Below are 27,862 nucleotides of genomic sequence, written 5' to 3'. Positions count from 1 at the left end.
CCCCAATAAGGAGGAGATATATCAAGTTAGTGGGAAGATTCGACAATGAACAATGCCAATTATCCTCAACATAATGATAAAAGTAATCTCATTTCCATTATAATGTCATTATAATCTTTCATGTCTCTTAAGAATAAAAATTTAAATGCAAGAGAATGTATATAAATATAGCCAAAATCTCTTAGAAAATAGGAAATATTAGGGTTTCAATTTTTACAAATATTATACCATATTATAAAGTTGTAATTAAAGGAGAATAATACTGATACATAAAAAGTATCATCAGTAGTAGAAGATTGTAGAGATCTCAGACACAGATCTAAATATATATGGAAATGTTGTATATGACACATGTAATGAAAAAAGGATGGTGTTACGACAACTGGCTATTATTTTAGGAAAAAACCAATAAACTTAGGTATCTACTCACCATTTACTAAATAAAACAAAATGACAAGTGGATTTAAACTCTAAATTTACTTTAAAATAATAAATCTACTTAAAGGAATTTGGGCAAAATGTTTGAAATAGATAGGTCTTCTTAAACAAGACGTACATTGAAAATGCCATATATTTTATACTTGAAGAAAATGTCAGTAAGACAAATGATACAAAACACCAAAATCTAAAAAATTTATAAGTGCTTATTGGGATAATTTTTTTCATTGTTTACAACTGAAAAGAATTGGAAATCAGAATATATTTTAAAACTATTAATAAAAATGAAACACACATATCCAAATGCACAAAAGGTCACATGCAATGATGTCTACTGCAGCATTGTTGTGATAGCAAATAAATTAAGAGTTAAAGTGTTCATCCAAATGAGAAGGAAAATATATATAATCATTCAATGGCATTCTGTGTGTAATTTGGACTGAATGTGGTCAATTTATATAAATGATATAAATAGATTATCAGGACATGTCGTTGAATTGCAAAAGCAAGCTAAAGAAGAATATATATGGTATTATACCATGTAAAAAAAACTCACATAAGATAATTGCATGCAACTGAATGTACTGTGTGTAAATGCATAGAGGAAATGCTTATACTGAACTGATTTAGTGAAGAAAAAATTCTCACTATTGTTAGGAAAAATACAGGGATAGAAGTGATGACAAGTGACATGATTCTATCTGTATTATTTAATTCTTTAACATGTAGTTAAGTGGCACTTTTGTAATTGAAAGTACCTTTTTCAATTTTTAAAAAGTAAAATAGAGGTTATTTGTTCTGCAACCATAACTAACTATGTTAGTTATATTCACAGAAATTAGTTAAAGATCTCAAAGATTATTTGGTGAAATGCTGACACAAATATTGTCATTTTCACATTTCTATACATGCATACCTAGATACATGTGAATGCAGCTTGTTTTATTAAAAATTACTGTTTAAAATAATGATGCACATTTAATTACATAGAATATCTACATTCCTAAAAAGTTGAAATAATTGAATCATATTTTAAATGCACCACAAAGTACAATCATGCTCCATAAAATGCTTGACTTATAAATATGAATTTTACACATCAGCTTTACTTAATAGAAGATAGCCCTACAGGTAACTCTGCTCTCCCTATTTCCTGTCTTTCAAAAGTTTAGCTAGTTTATACAGGTTATTTTTTATCATATTCTTGGACCAATTTATTTTTATAAAAAGCACTGTCAGAATGCAGCCCTTTTATTTAAATACCAAAAATCCTCCACAGATTTCTTTCTAAATCATCAAAATCTCCTTGGAAAACTGTGTGTTTGGGGGAAATTGCTATATTAGTTTTCATATTTTAATTTTATTGCCAAATATTTAAATATATTTGATAAGTACCGATGCAAGCTGAAGGATCTTAAGAGTGTGTTCAAGGGGATTATTGTAGAGGACTCAGAGTAACTTCCAGATCTGGAGGGATTTCTGAGGCTAAATGAATTCTTAGCAGGTTTATGAGAAAACCTTTTAGAAATATTTTGTAAGTTTACTTGTTAATCAGCAGATCTGATTTCTGCAGTATTGCCCACAGTGAACAATTAGCTGTTTTTCATGGCTCCAATGGTTAGTTAAGAATGATAAATTTTAATTATACATACTATTGTTTTTCTATAAAAGAGAAGAGATCCAAGCTTGTAAGATACACCTTAAAGTAAAAAACAGGTCACCAAGTTTCATTTTCTTTAGAATACTTGCCTTTGTTTATCAATAGCCAAATCTCATGAGATCTTAATGATCCAAGTCAATTATATGTTTCGCCACCTTGTGGTAGTTAGAGGTATGTCAAATATAAACTAATGTGAAAGGCCATCGTATCCAGAAGGTACGCCCAGGTCTGGTTTCAGCATCCAGCATATTTTTTTTCTCTCTAAAATCTATTGATGACCATACCCTTATATACAAGGGGAAACACTGTAGTTCAAGCTCCAAATTTTCTTAGAAATTAGGGAAAAGTAGCCAAAGCCAAGAGGGAGAAAAATCTATAGCTAAAAAGTGATTTTCATAATTTATTTGACATATTTTATCGTTACTTAAAAAAGTACAGAGAAAAGAATAATACAAAAAAAGGAAAAATTTATAGAAAAATGTAAATGTGATGGTCACATGACCAAAAAATTTTTTTGAATGCCCACAGAAAGCTGGTAAAAATGCGTTTGTATTTCATTTAATAATGAGAAAAAAAAGTTACCTTGCACTTGTCTCTTGCACTTGTTTAGAAAAGTACACAAGTGGCCGGGTGTGGTGGTTCACGCCTCTAATCCCAACACTTTGGGAGGCCGAGACGGGCGGATCAAAAGGTCAGGAGATGGAGACCATCCTGGCCAACATGGTGAAACCCTGTCTCTACTAAAAATACAAAAATTAGCTGGGCGTGGTGTCGGGCCCCTGTAGTCCTAACTACTCTGGAGGCTGAGGCAGGAGAATCGCTTGAACCCAGGAGGTGGAGGTTGCAGTGAGCCGAGATCGTGCCACTGCACTCCAGCCTGGGAACAGAGCGAGTTGGGAACAGAGCGAGATTCCATCTCAAAAGAGGAGAGAAAAAAGAAAAGTACAAAAGTAAACCTACCTGTCCAATCCTTTTTCTTCACAGTTCAGAGTCTGAGAGCACTCCCCAGTAAATTTCTTGCATATGAATTTTTTTCTCAGAATTTTCTTCTAGAGAGCCCAATCTAAGGAAAGGTGCCATTAAACTTTGACATTGGAAACATTCTCTTTTCAGGGGCTCACTTGGAAAGAAGAGTCAATAGTTATGTAAGTTTAACAAATCAAAAAGAACAATAGAATGCTATTATTAAATGTTATGAGGGAAATCAAATTCAGAAAGTGCCAAAAAAAAAAAAAAAAACCCACTTTACCTCTTGGAGTGTAAAGTAGAAAAACCTACCTTTTCATTACAAGGCCTTCTGTTCTACTTAGCAATGTTCAAGTATTATTTTAATTTTTTTTTTTTTTTTTTTTCAGACGGAGTTTCACTCTTGTTGCCCAGGCTGGAGTGCAATGGCGTGATCTCGGCTCACTGCAACCTCTGCCTCCCGGGTTCAAGCGATTCTCCTGTCTCAGCCTCCCGAGTAGCTGGGATTACAGATATGCACCACCACGCCTGGCTAATTTTTTTGTATTTTTAGTAGAGACGGGGTTTCTCCATGTTGGTCAGGCTGGTCTTGAACTCCCGACCTCAGGTGATCCACCCGCCTCGGCCTCCCAAAGTGCTGGGATTACAGGCGTGAGCCACCGTGCCCAGCTTTGAATTGTTTAAGGATAGTTCGGGGAGACAGGAAAAATTTCTCTTTGAGTTCTGAAGGTTTGCTAAAAATCAGCTTACGAAAGGCAGGTTAATAGGAGAAAATGCATACAATATTTTAGTTTAACATGCATAGTTTGGGGGAAGTGCAGGGGAATGATTACCCAATAACCCAGTGGGGTACAGATGCATATAGTACGCTTCTACATAAGGAACAGAGATGGGAAAATGGGTGGCAATTTGGGTGATAGCAAATGATTTTCAGAGGACAATAAATGGACTTGGAGAACATACAATGGCCTGGGACAAAGTCTATTGGGCCCACAGAGCAGATAGTAGTTTGTAACAAAAGTCTGTCCACATATGCTGACCGACTTCACTCTTCTGGTGATGTGAGTTAATGAAAACTCAGGGAAGGGAACAGAGATCATTTGTTTTTTTCTTGGGTGAATATGGACTTCAGGCAGATAAGAAAACTTCAGAGGACAACTTCATCCTGTGCATCAGGAGAGAAAGAGGACTGAGAGACAGGAGTGAGGGCTGGGAAGGTCAGAGAGACCTTGAGTGCCTCTTCAGTCCAGCATGTCAAAGCGCCATATTTTGCAGTATCTGTTTCTGAGCACCAACGATAGGGACTTATTTTAAAATGCATGTTTCTGCTTTCTACATTCAAGAATAATATAAAGGAAGGGAGGGAGAAAAGAAGAGAGGAGGGAAGGAAGAATGAAAGGAGAGAAGGGAAGTAGAAGAAGGAAGGAAGAGGAAGAAGAAAGGAAGAGAGGAAGGAAAGAAGGGGGAAGGAAGGAAAGAAGGGGGAAGGAAGGAAAGAAGGGGGAAGGAAGGAGGAAGGGAGGAAGAAAAAGGAAGGGAAGGAGGAAGAAAAATATTCATTTTCTGCAAATGAACTGTGAACAAACATTGATCAATGTAACTCACCATATTAACAAACTAAAAAAAGAAAAGTCATTTAATCAGATCATCTCAATAGATGCAGAAAAAAAGTTAACAAACTCCAACACCTATTCATGATAAAAAATGCTCAGCAAACAAAATAGAAGAGATCTTCCTCAAGGTACTTTATTTCTTGAATGGTCCTAGAGAGATGATAATGAAGATCCAGATCCATGAAGAATGACAAGAATAAAAAAAAAAAAAAGGAGGCATGCAGGAATGGCAGGTATCACTAAGCTGGCCTGCATCACTCCTTATTAGCATGTAGATATATATGCCATGGCCTTGTCCTAAGGCACAGCCTCACTCTCACCACAGTGGGCCAATAGATTAATTCAAAATGTGAAAGGTTGAAACAATATCAAAAGTTACCCAATATCATAATCAATTGCTTACCCTCGTTTAGAAAATTCTCTATAGCTCCAGAACTCCATTTTCCCTTTCTTTTGAACACCAATAGCATTTTTATTTCTATTTCTTAGGCCACTTTTCTTTTATTTATATCAGTAACTTTGTCCTTCTATTCAACTGTAAGCTCCTTGAGAACATAATTGCGTATTCATCATCTTTGTTTCTCCCCAGAGCCTAGACGAGAGATGTTTTCTCCTAGGTGTTTCTTGATAACAACTTGTTGAATAAAATTGAATAAACTGGCATTAGATGGAACAGACCACAGACTAGAAATAAGAAGTCTGGAATTTTAAGCCTAACTCAGTCATTAACTGGTTATATGATCTTGTAGAAACTTCTGCTTCATTGGGTTTCAGTTTCCTTTTCTATTAAATTAAGTAATTGGAATTAATTGTGAGGTCTTAAGATCGCTTCCAGCTACAAGTCTGCGTTTTGTTATGAATTCTGAAAGATACACTTAAAAATGACTTCTCATTTAGATACAGGAATGGTGTCATTGCTGTTTTTGCCAGATGTTATCTTAGCCAAAAGGGTGGGGGGTGGGGATGAAGCCACCTAAACTAGGTTCTGATAGAAACTGTAGCAATGACCTACCCAGGTGTTTAAAGTAGGACACTTTATTGGGTGTCCCCCCAGCCCTGTGGTAAAGCTGACTATCAAAGGAACTAAAAAATTTGGGGAAGATAAGAATGCCACAGGTGTATCTATGGTGAAACAATTCTGTGCCGTAGATCACTATGAAGTCCGGAGGGGAGGAAAGGGAGCTGCCAGATCAATATACCATTTTCAGAGACTGAGTTTACACAGGAACAGTTGCCAGTGTGGTACTGGCCTAATGATTTTATCTCATTCTCTGTCTGACTTCCCTCCAGTGAATCTTGTAAAGGAACCAGCTACCTGATCCTTTAATCCAGCTAACATTTTATCAAAGAAGATTCAAATTAGTTTTGCTTATTCCAGATGCTTTATATGCAAATGAGCCTCAGAATTGGTGGCAACTAAAATGTGAAGCAGACGCCATGATCTGTCGGAGGAAATACTCCCACCTGAGCACCCTCCCTAAACAATGGGATCATTCTCTTCTCCTTGCTGCCCTTGGCTTCTTTTTCTCAGGGGAAGAATTCTAGAATGCTCAGATATCCCCTGACTCTTTGATCCAAAGGATGAACTCTTCAGATTCCTTTTAAGTGTAATTGGCTTCGACTTCCACTAAACAACATGTGGATCACTATCCCATCCTTCCATAAAAAGCATTACCTATGCAGTATTAATCACAGTTTGCAAGTCAAATATTAAGATCATTCCTTGGAGTAATCCAGTGGTACAACTTTGCCATTTAATTTTCCCCTTTGCAACTCTAACTAGACAAGGGAGACTGAAACACTGAGCTAGGAATTATTTATTTAAAGCCACAAACCAACACACACAGATTCTGGATAAAGATTGCTTACTCTCCCTTATAATAAAAGTGGCATCTTAATGCAGAGCTGTGTGGAGCCTCAACCTTGCCTGTAGGCCAGCTCTTACGTTCTCCCATGTAGCCTGGCATTTGCCCTCTAGCATTCCTATGTTGCTTGGCTCCAAATGGAAGTGCTCTTAATTTCAAATGATTTACTGGGGACAAGCAGGAGGCCCGTCTGATCTAAGTCTGTTTGTATTTGGCTTCCCCGTGTCTCAGGGGTGATTTTGAGAAGATATCTTATGTTGTAAAGCAGGGATAGGAAATAGAGAAATGCCCACCTGCTGTTGGGATAGAGCTCGCTGGTGTTTTATGCAGCTTCCTGGTACCTTTTTCAGCCACAATGAAAAGAAAGAGAGTCAAGTCAGAGGACAGCAGCTAAATCACTGACTGGCAGGGTAGATTTATGCACTTCTCATGGGGTTATTTGTTGAAGGACTGTCCTGCTGGATTGTTCAAAGAGCAGAAGGGTAGCCCTACTGACACCAATCTCAGTGACAGTGGTATTAACCATAGTCCTGCTCCCACAGCATTCAATTCTGTTACAAAACTCTCCAGATTATACAGAAATTACATTTTTTCTATATCTGTTTTCAGCATTTGCCTGTGAGTTACTCATGGGAGAGGTACTACATTTGTATTTGTGATTCTGCACAGTACCAAGCAAATAATAGATACTCAAGAAAAATGTTAAATGAATACACATGTATGTGAATGAATTAAAACTGTTTTTCAGCTGAAGCAGGTGCATGCTTATAGAGAAACATGCTGTATTTAAATAGTGGCATCTAATACAAATACATTACATAAACTTTTACTACCAGTTTTATTTACATAGACTATCAGACTAAAGAATTAGAGCAGCACTGTCCAATATAACTTTCTGCAATAATGAGAAAGTTCTATTTCTGTGATGTCCATTATAGTAGCCACTAGCCACTTATGACTACTAAATACTTGAAATATAGCTAGTGTGACTGAAGAACTATATATTAATTTTTTTAATTTTAATAATTTAAATAGTAACATTAGTTCATAACTACTGTATTGGACAGCATAGATCTAGAGATACTCCCAGGGGAAAAAAAGAAGAAAGAAAAGTGTACTGCTTGATGTTTTTCAAAGGGAAAAATACATGTGCATGTGCATATGTATAAGTATGTGTGGTATGTGTTATAAGTGGTTAATGCCAGATTCATCATCAACATGGCGAAATATGTTAGGAACATGTCTTTGGAATAAGCAGACCTCAATTTGAGACTTTGGCTCTGTCACATACAAGCTATGTGACCTTGAATAACTCATTGTTATTACTGGCATGCAAAATTGCCCTTCCTGCCAAGCATGTCAGCATAGAAACCTTAAATTTTGGGAGAAGATATGATAGGATGCCAACATCATTCTAAAAATGAGTTGTTGGTAGGTAGCCCCAATTCCCCCCCCAAAAAAATAATATAATATAGATACCAATGATACATTGCAATTCTTCTTAGCTTATGTAATCTTATGTCACTTTCCTTGACTGCCAAGCATCTAACTTAATGCGTCTGGAAAAAGTCATTTTGTCTTTTATGAGAGAATAGAGTCAAGATTTTTGGTGTATTATTGGCATTTATAACAGGAATGATATTCTTCAAATACAAAAAGTCAAGAGAAAAGAGAGACAGGAAGGGAAGAAGGAAAAAAAGACTCAAGATAAAAGAGCTCAGTTGAATGCTAGTTTTCCATTTGTTTTGTTTCAGTTAAGTATCATAAACATGACTATTACCCTTGTGGCTCAGAAGAGGTGTAGATGCAGGGAAAACAGTATCCTTGGATCTGAATTCTCACTTGGCAGGTTACTCTGAGCCTTTAGTCAAGTTATTTAATCTCTGTCAATTATCAATTCCCCAACAGTAAAATAGGGTTAATTTTACTGCATGGTTGTTAAGAAACTATGGGAAGTACAGGGGCTGACACATAGTAAGCATTTAAAAATGTTTATTTTCTTCTCTTTTTCCGTGACTACTATTAGCATTTTCCCCAGTTATAGCTTCCTCTGGATATTAAAGGAGTGGACCACATAGGAAAATAAGACTATTGTCTTATTTTCTTTATCTATATCTTGAGATAAATAAGTCTAATGAATATAGGAGCTGAACAATGGCCATTCTAAAGGAACTACCAGCTTTTACCATAAGCACAATGAATTAAAATTCTGTTCTACATTTTTTTCCACATGAGTGTGCACGTTTCATTAATCCAGTGTGGGTAATAGGGTTTTATTTTAAAAAGGCATTAAACTCTGATTTAGGCCTCACTGTCCTCAACCGTGGATAGCTTGGGCATGCATACTTTCTGCCCTGATCATTAAGACTTAGAAATGAACCACTGAAGTTGAACTGAGCTAGTAAGGACACAGCTGCAGAGGAAACTCAGACTTTCAGACTGCGGTCGACAACTTGGGAACCGTGACTGATACTTCAGCTTCACAATCCAGGTCCCTTTATTGTGAAGAAAGAATAGGGCTGGGTACCCTTTTCTTGCTTGTGCCTTTGGGCACATTGTTAGGGATCAAAGAAACCTCCTCTGAAGGACCTCTCTTGTGCACCAAAACACAACAATTTCCCATACAGAAACACCTGCATATTTCTAAGAAATTGTATCAACCAAAAGAGGTAGGTCCATTAATCAACTGAAGTTGACAAAAGTGTTAACATTCTTCACATGCTTGCTGAAGAGTATTGTGGTCATAGATGACTATCTCAGATCTTCCTTTCATTGCTGCAGGCACCTAAGGAAACAAATCCCTTCTTTTGGTATCTCTTCATCATAGTCTTTCTCTTCAGCAATAATAGCAAATGGTTATGCTTCTTGGGAAGCAAAATTAGAAGCAAAAAAATTGGACAAGTTTAGGTTTGTTGCTATAAATATTTCAGAGAGCCAAACTGAGTTTCTAAGTGCTTTTCTTATGACAGTTGTATTCCCATATCTTGGGAAAGGTTGTGATCACCATCATATACATTAAAAATCTTGCAATGCCTGTTTGGTTAGGGGCTGGCTGCTTTACAAGACAAAATTTCAGAGTTGGAACCTACCCTTGAAAGATTGGTACTCCAAATGAAACAGTTTGAGGGTCTTCTTAGAAATATTGGATAGGAGAAAAATATAACCTGAAGTACAATATTGAAGCAGATGTAAATGAAAGTGGTGAGCATTTTTTTTTCTTTAAATTTGCAGCACTTAGCATAAGGCCTGGCACACAGTAGTTGCTTGATACCTTGTGGATGGGTTAAACTGTGGAAAGATTAAAAAAAAAGAGAGACTCAGGGATGAATTTAGATTTTAAGACCCTAGGCTTTGAAAAGATGATAGCCCTCCTTATATAATTCAAAATAATATAAAAGCAATTCTGAACTGTAAAACAAGAGTAAGGAAATCTAATAACATGAGATTTCTCTCATGGTACTTTTTAATAAGATCATACAATAAAATCTTTCAAAATATCTTTCCAATTTTTTTGGTGCTTCTGCTTTGCTGGTATCCTAAACATGTGATTATTTTCCTCCCAGGTAATTTAGCCCTGAGGGGCCACTAGCCTTTCACCTATTGACTCGTTTTCTCATTTACTCCACAGACTTTTATTGTTGATCAGTTATTTATAAGACTAGAAACTCATAAATAGATAAAAGTCAAGTCCTTCCTCTGGAAGAGTTCAAAATCTAGTGGCGAGACAAATGTAAGCATAACAGTAGTGTGGTGAGGATTATAACGTTCCCAACAAGACTCAAAAAGACCAAAGAGGAAAGAAACAAACTGTGGAAACATCAGAGAGACCTCACCTGTGTCATCTCAGGCAGATTATTAAAATTCCAGAGATAAGTCTTTAATAACAACTCACATGGAGAATGGAATGGGGCATTCTAGGTATATGACATAGCATTTGCATTCTCTAATGGAACTGGGGGAACTCTAGTGGGTCCCAACTTCAGGAGCAAAGGACTTCAGGCTCACTTTGACTTCCTCCTTGTTTCTTTATTTTCAGGTTTCTTTACTTACATTCTCTCTCACATGCTATATGTATTTCTTTAGGGTGATAGATGCTGTAAAGCTGCCTAGCCTGTTTAGATTTCAATTTGAACCTTTGCCTCCCCCCACCTAGTTAGGACTTTTATAATGGATTACAGTTGTCTTATAAGCTGAAGAGAACTTAAGGTTGGTAGCTGAATATCTGATAGAATTCTGCATTTCCTTTGCCTTGGTTTGTTTGAATAGTCAGTCTCCTTTGTGATTAGAATATAGTAGATAGAGAGATCTTTCTCTCTGTCTACATTTATTATGTCCTATTTATGTAACTGTAATGCTCCTCTTAATTTGATGTGTGGATGCTGGACATGGGGGAGGACATGCATAGATTAAAGTGATACTCTTGGTGCCTTAATGTCTGAGCACCTGGGTGCATCTGGGGACTGTTACAGAGCTAATTGTCAGGTGTTGTACATTGCAAGTACAAAGATCTTCCAAGCTTCAAGAAATAACCACTTCAAGGGATCCCTAAAGAAAAAGATTCAGGGTGTCTCTGTCCTACTAGTTTATTGTGAAAAGTAGATTGTTGTAATGATGAGAATAGGTTAAGTTAGGAAGGACACAGAGACAGAGACAGTGGAATGTGGAAAATGTGCCTGGCATACATATACGCATCTAGGAAACTACTCCTTTGAACCTGGCTTGGAATATTCTATTCCCTAAACCTATGGGAAAGGTAGACATCATATTTCTTCAAATTCTACATGGAAAACTAGTCTTTCTCTTCTCTGGCATCAAGCAAACCCTAGGTAGTTCAGGACTACCTGAAGAGATGGAGACAGTGCGTGTTTGTGAATTTGGGTGGAGTAAGGATGAGGGAATCCTGGTTCTAGGAAAAGATTGCAGACCAGTGGGCAAAAGATCTTGGAGAACAGCAAACAGCTTAGTGTGGTCCTTTGCCATGGTAGAGAAATAGCAAATAGAGCCAGATATAATCATGCACATTATAAACCATGCCAAGAATTTACACTTTCGTTAATAATCAGAAAATGGAGATTTTCCCCATGGGTTTTAAATTGGGAAGCCATATGATCGGATCAGTCTTTTACAGAAAGTAATTTACTTGCAGTTTGAAACATAGGTTAAAGACAACAATACTAGCTGCAGAGTGATGTGCTCACAGTCAGTGCCAGTAGTAAAAGTGATAAGACCATAAAATAGAAAAAAAAAGTGAGTAGATCTTAAATTAAGGTCACTGAGGCACCGGAAATAGAAGTGTTAGACAAGAATTCAAGGACACCCAGAAGACAAAACAAAAAATAATTGGCAATGAGACCAGGATTAGGAAAAAATCTAGAATCTCTCTCTTCTGGCTTTAGTAAGTGGGTGGGTGAGGATCTGTGCTAATAACCCAAATACATAGGGGCCAGAAGGTTTGTAGGCAAAGCACAGAGAAAATAAATTTATGAAAAAGCCAAACCTATATTCATTCATTTATTTACTTGGAAGTTTTGTCCTTTGCGTTTTTATTGATGTAAGATGGATCTTCTCGTTATGATAGTCCTGCAAGCCTTGACATATTTTTTTTTCCTTTAGCCAGCACTGTGTGCTTAAAATTCTAAATTACTTGCTAACATTTAAAAAGACAAGTGTATTACATAAAAATCTGGATTTCTAACTGCTGTTGAAACATCTGCCAATGTCTTCCAAATCCACAATCCCTTTGCATAGGACTCGTGCTCTCTAATTTGGTACAAATCTTACCACTCCCTGTTGCCTCCTTGAGAGGCCTTTTTCACTTATTCCTGCTTCCTGAATGGGACCTATATAGAGCAGATGCTTTCAAAGTCCTACCCTTAATCCTCAGACGGTTCTGATGGCTTCCTGTGTGCTCTGCTGAGGTTGTCCTCTTCCTGCTGGAATGCACTTGGCATAGCTGTGGACCAGGCTGGAGGTGCCAGAGAGTTACCCTTCTCCTCCCTGGTAACCGTCAACCAATGAGTAATGGGAGTTATTGGATAAAGACTCCTGCTTCCTTGACATCTCAGTGTGACAATTCTGAGGTATTTCCAGGCAGTCTCTCAGAGAGTTCTCAGCAGGATTGAATCCCAGTTACCTACTATGGTAGCCCCCCTCATTGACACACTTTATTAACTGTCTCTACTTTGCTGACTCACTTCCCTGTTCCTTCTCAGGCTTCCTGGGATTCTGTCCAAAATAAGCTCCTTGCATCCAAATCCTTGTCTTGAGGGTCTGTTTGAGGGGAACTCAAACTATGACAGGACTTGCAATCAATTATATCTGTCATCCCTGATTTAGACCACCTTCTGTGTGCTAACTGCTCTTCAAGAGTAAATTTCATAGTCTCCGGCTGTGAGAAATAGAAATCACTTTAGAGAAGGAAGAGGTCTAGAGACTGCTAGTCTGTTTCCCCTGACCCCGTCCAGTGTTCCATCCCCTGCCTCACAGTAGACAATCCACAGCACCTCCATCTGCCAAATCTAGCAACTACGGGTTTTTGAAAATAAAGTTTAATGGGAACATAGCCACGCCCACTTGTTTACCAGTTGTCTTTGGCTGCTTTCTCATTTGCTCAGCACAGTGGAGATAACCAATTTCACAAAGCCTCTAGAAGCAAGTTTGCTGACCCCTGTACTTTATCATCATAGTACTGGGGGTATCACACTCTCCACAGCTCACTTATGGATAAAACATTAAGAAAAACCTCCATCTTTCACATGTGCTCAGTGGAGCAAAAATTGCAGCTACCTCCCTTTTGTTCAGCTGGAAGAGGATGTTTGTGGAAGAGCCAGAGGATCAAGGCTATGACTGTGACATTTCTCGATAAAATTTAAGCACATCTGCCTGTTTATTTAAAGAGTTGTGGTGGCCTCCACTTGTGCACTTGTGTGGAGGAAAACATCACACTGAGATCTCAAGTGTCACAGCAATTAGTCAAATGGGGAAAGATGCTGCTCCAGGATGTTCAGGGACACTATACTTGATAATCTTTAATTTGCTCAATATTACAATTAAGGTAGCTTCAAATGTGTTATAAACTTAATAATGTCAACATGTTTCCATTATCTCTGGTGTGCATATTATTTTTAACCTACTTCACACACAAGAATATATTAATGCATTTTTTGGCTGCTGGTAAAGTGGCCCTCTAATGTGCTTGTGAAGGACTTAATAACGTCATAGAAATGTTTTGCTGATGAGTATTTTTAAATTATTGGGAAATCTCTCAGTAAGCTTTGAAAATAAATGCACTAAGCTGTCATTGGCTAAGAGAGAAAGATTAATGAGGAGGGATGCGATTTAATAGGAAGACAGGCAACGCTCATGTTATCATGACAAAAGAAAGTAGAAACAATGAGGAGGCAACACAGCAGAATTCAAAGTCAAAAGACCTGAGGTTCTAACTCTGGCTTCTCAACTCATTAGCTGTGTGATCTCAGGAAAGCTGCCGAACTTATCTGAGAGCTGGTTTCTGTATCTCCAGCTGAAAAACCATGGTTGTTCTAGCAGTATTCATATGAGAATGTAATAAATTGATGCTGGTGAGTGAGTTGTGTGAAGAGCTATGCAAATATGTATTATTATTGCACAAAGCTGGGAACGAAAAACATTTGGATGATGAGTGATGCTGTTTCCTGTCCTCATTTATTACATGTGTTTCCAGTAGTATGTTAAGAGAATTAAGTATAAACAAGAGGAAAAAGAGACAGAGGGGACAATTCATTTCTTCCATCTTGGAGCTGCCTAGCCAGAAATGATATATGATGGCTGCTCTACATCCATGCCTCTGCCCAATACGAGGATGGGTTTTATGTGGGAAAGAAGCAGACTGCTAAGTGGCAACTGGAAAATGGAGTTTGTAGGAGTTGTATTTTTATATCATGCTGAGAGTGACCAATGACCAGTGGCTAGATTTTATTTTCTTATTTTGGGATCAACTCCACTAGCCTCCGGCAGTTGCTTATGTGCTCTCCTCCTTCACAAACTGTTCAGAGGCAGCCATAGCCCCATGCCTGGATTATTGAGGTAAACATTTATGTAACTCCAATGTTTTCCACTGGTGTGAAATTACTGATACGTTGGGATCCTCCATTTTCCCTAATTAGACCAGTGAGTGAGGGATTTGCAGAAACAATTCCAGAGACTCTCACTTTAATATTAACTAATGTGCAGTTGGCCTACTTTTTGATTTTCCCACTGAACATATAGGGTCAGTTTCTCATCTTGCTTGGCACCCCTGTGGAGTAAGCTCTGAGCTCAGAACTGCAATGTTTTCAGAGGCGGTGTCTTCCCTCCTGTTACCTCTGTCTTGTCCTTTGCCTCCCACTAGAATTTTGATCACCGTCCAGTCACGTACAGAAGCTGTGGTTTCAAGGGGCCGTACAACTACGTCGACAGGCTTGTCTAGTGAATTTAATTAAGGAAATTGAAATTGTTCAATTGATTTTTTGAATATATACTGTATAGACCTGCATGATCACTGGGGGTGGAGGAGTGTGTGTGTGCACGTGTATTTTTTTTTTTAAACATGAATTGGATTTCAGAGGTATAGGGTACTCTTTATTCAGATACACTTTGGGGAAGGTAAACTAGGAACACAAAAGGAAATACTCTCCATGAAAATCTAAGTGAGGCACAGTGGGAAGAATAACAATTTTTGGAGTCAGACAGATTGTGTTCAAATTCTGGCTCCTGAACTGACTTCTTTTGTAATCTTCAGCTAGTAAATTTATCCATGCTCCAGATTCCCTGTCAATAATGTATGAATAAAACTTAGTGCTTAATTTGGTTGTGGGGTTATCATAATGTTGGTATATTGTTCCCCATATCTTGGCACCTAAGAGACATTATATGACCACTTGTCATTTCTGAGAGACTCATGAGATAGACACGTGTACAGAAAATCTCCCTAGTACATAGGTAAACAAAAACAGACCCACACTTTAAAAAGAGAAGGGAAAGGGAGAAAAACAAATGAGCAGGAGACTAATTTCCCAAACCAGCTTCAACCGAAAGAGCTGTTTTTCTCTTTTTACACACCTGGCTTCCAGATAGGATTTGGTTAGCTGAAAAAGCTTCTCATCTATAACAACTTGACAAACCACTAGACAAGATGATACTAAGATTCCTTCCAGCTCTCATATTCTGTCAGGAATATGAGAGAAAATAAAGTTTTCCAAACTTTAGTTTGGTAGACCATCAGGCTGTCTGAGGCATCAGGAAATTTCAAGGCAGTTATAGGGCAGAGTCAGCTTTTTGAAAACTATGAAGCAAATTTATGATTCTTGATCTCCATTTTCTATGTAGACAGGGCCCTGCTTTTCTTTGGATTCCTCACTCCAGTAACCTATCCCGCCTCTAAAGCTTCTTGGAACAACTCCCTGTTTTGGACTCCCCCTCACTCCACCCCAGTCCTCTTTATCCTCACAGCTCACCTTTCTGTTTAGTTGTAGAAACTTAGTCTTTATCCCTGATGGTGTCCATCTCCATTGAATTGTGGCTAATTAGAAGAAAGCACTTCACACCCTCCTTCCTCAGAAATATCTTTATTACCCAAAATTATAAGCCTCAGAGGGAAATACTTTCCTTCAGGAGTATCTTTTCTCAGCTCTCAAATGCCCACTGCAATGCCAGCTGTCTGGTTTGTGTTCCTTAGAAAGCCAGCTTTGATGTCAGATGTGAAAGTCTCTACTACAGTAGCTAGAAGATAAACTTTGGGGTCAAATAGGCTCATGCTTTAGTCCTGGCTGTGTAACTTCTTTGCTTCTTTTCCTTGCACAACTTACTTAATTTCTCCAGTTTCTGGTATTCTTATGTAATATCTATCTTGGGAGTGCTGGAAGAATGTGACTTTTTCCTGGGCTAAACAGCCACTGAAACCAGTCACACCTCTTATTTTTTGTTACCACCATCATTATCATTGTATAGACACCTGACTCTTAGTCCAAACCTGAAGGTAAAACTGCCTTTGCAAAAAATCTCACTTAAAAAATGAGAAAATTATTACAGTGAAAAAGATCTGTCCTAACCAACTCCACCTTGCTTCTAATTTAGCCTCCAAGCTGTCCTTTTTCATTCCTGGGCGTAGGCTGAACTAACTTTGGGAGGAACTTAGTTTATAGTTTAGCTTTGAAGCAAAGATGATAACAGCCCTTTCCCCAAATAAGCCCCCTTCCTATCTGGGGACTATACTGCCTTTGCAGGACTAACAAATTAACCACAAGATTAGAAATTATGTTTTAGGAGTCATGCAGCTGAAGGCTGCAAGATTCTAAACCTCCCCGAATTGCTCCTGGGGATAACATCACTATTGCAAAATCTAATATCAGGGCTTGAGATATTTTGCAGACCCTGCACTCGATGGATCAGCTGGCATCACCGAGATCAATAAACTGGCTCATCTGGTCTTCTGGCCCCCATCCAGGAACTGACTCAGCACAAGATGGCAGCTTTAACTTCCTATGACTTCATCTCCCATCTGATCAATCAGAACCCCTGACTCACTGGTCCCTTACCCATCAAATTATTCTTAAAAACTCTGATCCTCAAATTTTCAGGGAGTCTAATTTGAGTAGTAATAAAACTCTGGTCTCCTGTATAGCTAGCTCTGTGTGAATTACTCTTTATCTATTGCAATTCCCCTGTCTTGCTAAATCAGCTCTGTTTAGGCAGTGGGCAAGGTGAACCCATTGGGCAGTTACATATTCTGGAGGAAATGTCACACTTGTTCACTTGATATAAATAAACTCAGTTTGGTCAGGTGCAGTGGCTCACACCTGTAATCCCAACACTTTGGAAGGCTGAGAGGAGAGGATTGCTTGAGCCCAGGAGTTCAAGGCTGCAGTGAGCTAGGATCATGCCACTGCACTCTAGCCTGAGCCACAGAGCAAGATTCTGCCTCTAAAGAAAAAAAATAAAAATAATAACCAAAAGATAAAATAAATAAACTCAATTTAAATAAACAATGGGGTTCCACTGTACACACATTCACACACACATACACATCCAAAGCTGCACCTAAAGGACTTTGGATCTTCCCAGCACTAAAGCTTTGGGAAAATCCTTCTATCATTACTGGCCAATTGTTTTCTGTTTGTTTGTTTGTTTTTGTTTTTGTTTTTGTTGGAGATGGACTCTCACTCTGTCACTGAGGCTGGAGTGCAGTGGCACCGTATCAGCTCACTGCAATCTCCGTCTCCTGGATTCAAGCAATTCTCCTCCCTCAGCCTCCCGAGTAGCTGGGATTACAGGCACCCACCACCACGCCTGGCTAGTTTTTTAAAATATATATTTTTAGTAGAGACGGGGTTGCACCATATTGGCCAGGCTGGTCTCGAACTCCTGATTTCAGGTGATCCACCCACCTCAGCCTCTCAAAGTGCTGGGATTACAGGCGTGAGCCACTGTGCCTGGCCTTTACTGGCCAATTGTTAATGGTTGTCTCAGCTTCTTGGATACCTTGGTCCTAAGGCTCTCCTGTTTCTGGGTCTTACTTAGGTCATAGACATTAGGTGATAATGAGAGCTCCCATGCTTGGAACCTAAGCAACTTAGCCTGAGACCGGAGTATCCACTCAGAGTAATGAGCAGGCACACCTTCTGTTGAAGCCTGTCATTCTGTAGCTTTTTCCCAGGTTGGGGAAATTTTCTCTCTTTCCCTACTCTTCACTTTTGCCCTTAACTCCATGCTTCTCCTACCATCCAACTTCAGAATACTCAGGACCTTATGAAATACTAAAAGAATACACACATACCTTGATAAAAAGGAGAATAGCACCTAGAAATGAGTGAGTGAAAAGTGTAATATATATATATATGTTGTAATAATCTTCTGCCATAAATAATGCCACCATCCACAGCAGCGTCACCATCATCATCCTCATCATCACTACCTATGCTACCAACAACAAGAACTTCTTTTCTAGAGTCTCATCACTTGGCAAATCTTAAAAGAAGACAAAGATGAGTCAGACTTGTAATAGCTTGGAAGATTTTGTTATCCTTATGTATTAGTCTGTTCTCACACTGCTAATGAAGACATACCCGAGACTGAGTACTTTATAAAGGAAAGAGGTTTAATGGACTCACAGTTCCACATGGCTGGGGAGGCCTCACAATCATGGCGGAAGGCAAAGGAAGAACAAAAACACATATTACATGGCAGCAGGCAAAGAGAGCCTCTGCAGGGGATTTCTCCTTTATAAAACCATCAGATCTTTTGAGACTTATTCACCATCACAAGAACAGCATGGTAAAGACCTGCCCCCATGATTCAATTACCTCATACTGGGTCCTTCTCAAAACACATGGGAGTTATGGGAGCTAAAATTCAAGATGAGACTTGGGTGAAGACACAGCCAAATGATATCACTTTATGGAGATAAAGAGACACATAGACCAACAATGCAAAACTTTAAACCTCAAAGGCATCCATTTTTGTCTAATGCATATCTAGATACCATTAAATCCCTTCCCTTTTTGCAATACTTCACAGTGATTTCACCAAGTCTAATCTTCTTCCAGCGCAAAACAGTAAACTAGCATGATATATGAAGGGAAGGAAAATATTATCAGGAAGACTGTGTAAGTCAGCTCGCCACTGAAGTTTCAGCTTAAATTTTTAAATGTTAGTGACTTCTTGTGAGCTAGTGACAGTGAATAATCCACATTAAACTAGGAATTTTGTTGATGGGTCCTTCCCCTATTTTCAAGTAAATGTTAACTTCATATAAATCCCCTTTAACTAATGAAAGGTAAACACACTCAAAGACAAACGTAGTTCAGTTTATAACTGTGGCTAAGTTCAATAGATACAAAATTCACGTAAAGGGCTTAATATTATTAATCCTGCAGTAGTACATTTCCAGACCTTTGATGTGTAAAGGCAGAGCCCAAAATACTCCTCCAATTCTGATTAAATAGTAAGAACTATGGTATACTAAAAGATAAAATGTGCTTGGCAGCAACGTAAAATCTTTACAAACACTAGGTCAGTTAATCCTCATATCATCTTTGAAAAAAAATGCCCCTGCACCTTGAAGTGGCAATAAAACTTTTCCACATCGCATAGCCAGGAAGTGGTAAACCATGATTCAACCCTTGTTTGATTGACTCCAAGTCCCATGTTCTTAACTATCAAGCTACACTGCCTCCCACTTCATAACCTCTTCACCTAGTTGAAAGCAGTAGGATGCTTGTAATACCAAATCTGGTAACCGACAACCAGTGTCCCCTACAATGCTTTCAACTTTTTTCTACTGCCATGATTTTCCATTTATTCAATTTAGTTTAATAAATGGGAACAATGAATTGCCCTCATAAACCTCATGTTTTTTGTTTTTTCTTTTAGAGACAGGATTTTGCTCTGTCACCCAGGCTGGAGTAGAGTAGTATGATCATAGCTAACTACAGCCTTGAACTCCTGGGCTCACACAATCTCCCGCCTCAGGCTCCCATGTAGCTGGGACTACAGGCATGTGCCACATGCTCAGTTAATTTTTTAAATTTTTTTGTAAAGACATGGTCTTGCTGTGTTGCCCAGGCTGGTCTTGAACTCCTGGCCTCTAGTGATTCTTCTGCTTCAGTTTCTCAAAGTGCTAGGATTACAGGTGTGAGCTATCACACCCAGCCTGATAAACCTCATGTTTATGAGGTTGTTTATAAAAGTCAGATTGAACTGAATCTTTCAGTCCTTCATTTCACATTTCCCACATTCAGTCAATTGACAAGTGCTTTTCTTTCTATCTTTGAGAAGTACTTTAGTTTATTCCTTCTGTCCATTAGTTGAGGTACTAATTTGTCATGTGGGTGTTGTACTAGTTCCCAGTGAGGTTTCTCTGACGATCTTTTCTACTTTTATCTATAAAAGTTGTGAGAGACTTTGAAGTACATCATACAAACAAATAAATAAATAAGTTGCTGTGTGTCCCATCTGGTGCCACCCAGGTTATTTCCACCTTCCATTGCTTTTGATCTATTTTTAACTCTAAATTGTAGCTAGCTGGTAGCAATTCAAATGGATACATTTTACACACATGTAAATATGAATTCTGCTTGGTGAAGGAACAATTGACCTCTCCTTTCTCCACAAAAAAATCAAGTTATACATCTACAGTCAACCTTCCCAATCTCTGCGTTCCTGCAACCAACCAGATTCAACCAACTACAGATAGAAAATATTCAGAATGAAAATGGATGGTTGCATCTGTAGTGAACATGTACAGACTTATTTCATGTTGTTATTCCCTAAACAATGCAGTATAACAATCATTTACTATACATATGTATATATATAGACAAAGTATTATGTATTATAAGTAATTTAGAGATTATTTAAAGTGTACAGGAAGATGTACATAGGTTATATGCAAATGCAAATACTGAACCATTTTATACAAGAGACTTGAGCATGTATAGATTTTGGTATGCATGGGGGTACTAGAATCAATCTCTCATAGGGGAGGAGTCATCTGAAGGACAAGTATATTTGTAAATTTATTTCAGTACTGTTGACCAATCTATTTTTGAATTCTCCTTTCAACAAATTTTAACATCTTAGTGGTTTCCTCATTAATTAATAAGTTAAATAAAACATTTGGCATGTGTTCATCTTATATTCATATGAGAGTCATAGTTTCACCTTAAAATAAAACCTTAAACATATCTATCTTTGACATCATAGTTTATCTTAATTTATATTCCCCAGAAATTCAAGACGAAAGCACAAATTTGACTGCAAGTATTTACTGGAAAGTGACCCCAGAAACCCATAATAATGATGTGGAAAAAACAATACAGACAGGAAGGGAAAATCAATAAAGGGTATGTTACTGAGCTGGTTACCAGTGTGGACGCTGGTATTCAATGCTGGTGGGATGCCCTTTGAGGAACCATGTAGAACACATGCCTCAGAATTATCCCTCCAAAGGATAAGAGGCTGGGATGTTTCCCTGCCAACTGCCCTCTCCTATAGGTGGAAGATTACCCTAGGGTGTTAACTCTCTTGGACTGCCTATCTGTGCATTCTTTGGCTTTAGAAAAAATTGTGAAGCAGAAAAGTGAAGAAAAGTTGTTGTGTGTAATTGAAGTATTATGCCTAGAGAAATGCACAGAGCTAGTATTCTGGTTGCATTAAAATCATGTGGATGGAGTGAATATGGTGCAAGACACAAAACAACTGCTACATGACCAGTGTGATCTATCTAAACCAAAAGTTCATTCTATTTCTCTTCAATTTAGAACCTTTAAGTGATTTCCCATTGTCTTTAAGATAAAGTTCAAGCACATGGCCCTTCATGGTCTGGCTTTAGCCTTATCTCCCACCTCTCTCGTTCTGGAACCCTGTCCTCCATTCCAAATCAGATACTTACCTCCCCTGACACTATTTTGACTTTGCATAGTGTTGCTCCTCCTCCTTTCTAGCTAACACATCATTAGATGTATTGGAAGTGTTAAGTTTTCACTCCCCACCAATATATGACATTTCCTGACTTACGTCATTCTGCTTGCTATACTCTGTGCCTTCCTTTATCAGAGCAGCAACTACTCTATATTCTATTTGCCTGTCTTCTTTCTCTCCTGCTCTCACTTTTGCTCTCTTTCTCATTTTTCTGTGAGTTCTTTCAGGGCCAACACAGTACTTATTTGTCTTTGTATCATCAATGCTTAATAGCTCCTCACCCATAGTACCCACTCTGTGATGGTTAATACTGAGTGTCAACTTGATTGGATTGAAGGGTACAAAGAATTGATCTTGGGTGTGTCTGTGAGGGTGTTGCCAAAGGAGATTAACATTTGAGTCAGTGGGCTGGGAAAGGCAGATCCACCCTTAATCTGGGTGAGCACAATTTAATTATCTGCCAGCATGGCTAGAATATAAACAGGCAGAAAAATGTGAAAAGTGAGACTGGCCTAGCCTTCCAGCCTACATCTTTCTCCTGTGCTGGATGCTTCCTGCCCTTGAACATCTGACTCGAAGTTCTTCAGTTTTGGAACGTGGACTGGCTCTCCTCGCTTTTCAGCTTGCAGAGAGCCTATTGTGGGACCTTGTAATCTTGTAAGTTACTAGTTAATAAATTCATATATATAACCTATATATATGAATCCTATATATATTTATATATGTCTATTATATACAATATTATACAAATATATATTAATATATTATATTTATATATAATATATTGTATGTCTCTATATATAAATATATATAAATATATAACATATATATTTATATATAATATGTTATGTATGTTATATAATATATAATATATTCTACTATATATGTTATATAATATATTATATAATATATTATACTATATATAATATATAATATGTTATATAATATATTATACTATATATAATATATAATATATTATATAATATATTATACTATATGTAATATATAATATATTATAAGGTATATAATATATTATGTATTATAATTAGAATATATTCCATATATTCTAGAATATACATATTAGAATATATATTCTAGAATATATATTCTATATAGATTAGAATATATATTCTATATAGATTAGAATATATATTCTAGAATATAGATTAGAATATATATTCTAGAATATATATTCTAGAATATATAATATATATTAGAATATATAATAGAATATATATTAGAATATATATTATATATACATAACATATAATATATATTTATATTTTATACAATATATATTTATATAATATATATAAAATATATATAATGTATAATATATTTTATATTTTATATCTTTATATATACAATTAAAATAATATATTTTACATATTATATAAATATATATTAAATATAATATAATATATATAAAATATATGTTATATTTATTATACAAATATGTAAAATATATAAATATATTATATGTATTATATATAATTATATAATATATATTCATATTAAACATTATATGTATTATATTGTATATTATATATACTATATATAAATTTATATTTTATATATTTTATATTATATATTATATATAATATAATATATAATATATAATCCTATATATATAACTTTTTTGATGATTTCACTCTGTTAGTAGAACGACTATATATGTCCAGCAGAATTAATATTTGGCCAAGTACTTCTTTAGGATATATATATATATATCCTATTATTTCTGCCCCTCTAGAGAACCCTGAGTAATACACACTCCAAACTAAAAGTTTGTTGATTTAACTAGGCACTTACTCTGCACTGTACTAGAGAATAATAGAATGTAAAAGTTTGCATTAGTCAGGATTGACCAAGTTACGTTGCAGTAACACATAACTGAGAAATATCAGTGGTTTACAACTAACAAGATCTATTTTCCACTCCCTCTCTACATCACATGTAAGCCTCTGGTCATAATAGTTACTCAGGAACCCAAGCAGCCAAGCAATCATCCTCTGCAACATTGTTGGCTGCTCTACCCAAAGGAAAAGAGAGTTCTGGAGTATTTTGTACTGACAATTACATGCTCAGTCCAGGAGTGACACAAATCACTTCTGCTAAAAAGTCACAGGCTGGAACAAGTCATGTAGTCCCATCCAGTCAAATGGGAGCTAAAATTATAAATCTGACATGTATCTAGGAAAAAGGACAGCTAGAATTATTTGGTGATCTTCACAACAGTTTCAGTCATCAACATTATTAGGAGTGGAATTGTGTCTTACGAAAAATTCATATATTGGTGCTCTCACCACCAGTATCTCAGAATGTGACCTTATTTGAAAATAACATCATTGCAGATGTAGTTAGTTAATATGGGGTCACACTGGAATATATGGATTTCTCATCCAATATGAGTGGTGTCACCCCCTTAGAGAAAAATTTGGACACTAGCACATATACCAGGAGAATGGCAAGTGAACATGAAGGTAGCTATCTAGAGGCCAAGCAGAGAGGCCTGGAACAGATTCTTCTCTCACAACCCTCAGAAGTAGCCAAGCCTGCCAACAACTTGCTTTTGGACATCTAGCCTCCAGTACTGTAAGACAATAAACTTCTGTTGTTTAAGCAACCCAGTTTGTGGCACCTTGATACAGCAGCCCTAGCAAACTAATACAGATTTCTGTACTAAGAAATGGGTGTTGCTGTAACAAGGACTTAAAAATGTAGAAATGGCTTTGGAATTTAGTAAAGAGTAGAAGTTGGAAGAAAAATGCACAATAGAATAAGCCCAGAATGCTCTGGATTATTGGTACAAATATGAACCTTAAAGGTACTTCTTGTAAGGTCTCAGATGGAAATGAATAACATATTACTGGGAACTGGATGAAAAGAGATCCTTGTTATAAAGTTGCAGAGAACTTGGCTGAATTGTGTTCTATGTTTGTGGAAAGTAGAACTTAAACATAATAAACTTGGATATTAACTGATGAAATTTCTATGCAAACTGTTCAAGGTGTGGCCTGGTTTCTTCTTGTTGCTTATAGTAAAATGTGAGAGGACAGAGATAAATTGAAGAAGGTATTGTTAAGAAAACAGGAATCAGTACTTGAAGATTTGGAAAATTCTCAGACTATCCATATTGCAGAAATGAGAAAGCTTGCTTTGGAGAGAATGCCAAGGATGTGGCTAGACAAACGTTTGCTAAAGAAATTAGGCTTGTGACTCATGAATCCAATCAACCATCTCAGCAGAAGTCAAAAATAGAGGTGCAGTTATCCAGGAATAATCTGTGGAGGATTCTTTTTTTCTGATGGCTTGGACCCCCATGAATTGCACAGGAGGCCAACAAAGTTTCTGAGAATTTTATACCAGCAGAAACATTGTCGGCTTGGATGGAATGGAACAGAGATAGGACAAATTGAAGAAATAATGATGCCAAAGGTGGCTCAAGGGCTGGATCCTCCTGTTTCAGAGGACTGAGTCACCCTCAGTTGTAGAGGGCAGGTCCACTGTCCAAATATGAGAAGCAGGGCTACCACCTAGGGCTGAGTGGGGCAGGGCCGCCATTCTGATGGGCCTGTATCACAAAGCATTGAGCCAAAGAGGATTGTTCTCAAATCTTAAAATCTAATGGAACGAACCTTACTAAGCTTCATTGGTCTTGGGATCCAAGACCTCTTCTTCCCTTCTGATTTTTCCCTTTTAGAATGGAAATGGCAATTCTGTGTCTATCTCAACACTGAATTTTGGAAGTAGATATTGCCTGGTTTTACAGGTTCACAGATGGGGGAGAATTTTGCCCCAGGATAAATCATACCCGAAGTCTCATCTATAACTGATGTAGATGTCATTTAGATGAGATTTTAGACTTAGAGTTGATCCTAGAATGGGTAAAGACTTTGCGGGATGCTGAGATGGAGTGGACGTATTTTGCATGTGAGAAGAACAGGAATTTTGAGCGACCACAAGGTGGACTGTTATGGGTTGATGTGTATGCCCTAAAATATATATGTTGAAGTCCTAATCCCCAGTACCTCAGAATGTAACCTTATTTAGAAACAGGGTCATTGAAAACATCTTCAATCATGGCATAATGCCTTAATTCTGTTCACTCAAAAGTGCATCCTGCTAGTAGTTAATTTGAGAGGTGATGTTAGGAAGCACCGTGAGGGAGTTGAGAAAGTGAGACAGGAAAGGGAGAAAGTAAAAAAAACAACAAAAAAGTACATTGATAGGAAGGTCCCCACTGTAAGCAACCAGGGTTCTGTCACTAGAACTCAGGTTCTAAATGGGATGCTGGTAATTGTCAGTCCAAACTGCTCTGAAATCAAGTGTCTAGATAGATGTGGCTTCATGCATCACAAGGATCTGTCACTCCTAAATTTGTAGATTGACTTAGTGAAAATATATATACTAACTGTCAGGCACAAAGGAAGTGCCTAACAAATTTTTGAATGAAGGAATGAATGAATGAGTGACAACGGATGAGGAAAATGTCCACTGAAGAAAATACCTTAGGCATTCCATCATTTCTTAAAGTTGCCCCTGCTGTGAGACGAGGCTGTTTCTTCAAAGGACAAAGTCTGAAAGAAAAGGTCCCACATGTATATTGCCCTTAGCAATGATGTGTCACTGCCAAATTGTTTAAAGTATTTGTGATGGTTAATACTGAGAATCAACTTGATTGAATTGAAGGATGCAAAAATCTTGTTCCTGGGTGTGTCTGTGAGGGTATGCAAAGAAGATTAACATTTAAGTCAGTGGACTGGGAAAGGCAGACGTACCCTTAATCTGGGTGGGCACAGTCTAATCAGCTGTCAGCATGGCCAGAATAAGAGCAAGCAGAAGAATATGAAAAGACTAGACTGGCTTAGTCTCCCAGCCAACATCTTTCTCCTGTGCTGAATGCTTCCTGCCCTCGAACATCAGACTCCAAGCTTTACAACTTTGGGACTTGGACTGGCTTCCTTGTTCCTCAGCATCCAGACAGCCTATTGTGGGACCTTCTGATCCTGTGAGTTAATATCCTTAATAAACTCCCCTTTACATATACATCTATCCTATTAGCTCTGTCCCTCTAGAGAACCCTGACTAATACAGTATTTTTGTTTTAGATCATCCACATTAAAAAAATATATATACACACATACATATGTATGTATATATGATGTATATTTTTTCCTTCTCCTGCTTACTGATGAGCAACCTACTGTACTATCCTGCTCTCACTCATTTAAAATATTAGAATACTGTACCTCAATAAACCCTCCCTGTTCAGGCTTTGCCACTTAGACAACGTTCTTTTATCCTGTGAGGAGAAGCTCCAGGAAAAAAATGTTCCTGGTCAAAGATACCTGACGTACTCACTTCCCAATTCTTTTTAGAAAATTCACTAATCACAAGGCCCTGAGACTTTCTGCAGAAAATTACACTTGTTTAAGAGTTTCACTAACTTTTCTGATGATTTCACTCTTTTAGTAAAACAACTATATATGTCCAGCAAAATTAGTATTTGGCCAAACAGTTGTTTAAAAGTTCCTTTACAACATAGGGTATCTATGCAGGTTGACATAAGACAAGACAGCACAAACCCACAAAGTTATCACTAAATAAGAATTTTTATTCCATGGTTACTTGCACACTTTCAGGTCCTCTTTGCTACTCTAAGCTAATATGCAAATCTGAAGGTGTTGCTTGACTCAATGGATGAGACTATTTCCATGACCTGCCAGATCCTTTTCGTCTGTGAATTTCCACTCTGTTCTTATGATCTTTTGTTTTCTCAATCTTTTAAGATTTTCACAGCACCTTCCTTTTTTATTTCTTCTATCCTAGATTCTAATTTTCTTCCCTGATATCTCCTTCACCTTCCAGCTGCATATAGATAT

The sequence above is a fragment of the Symphalangus syndactylus genome, chromosome 10, assembly GCF_028878055.3.
Source record: "Symphalangus syndactylus isolate Jambi chromosome 10, NHGRI_mSymSyn1-v2.1_pri, whole genome shotgun sequence".
NCBI lineage: Eukaryota > Metazoa > Chordata > Mammalia > Primates > Hylobatidae > Symphalangus > Symphalangus syndactylus.
Note: the sequence above shows the minus strand (reverse complement) of the source record.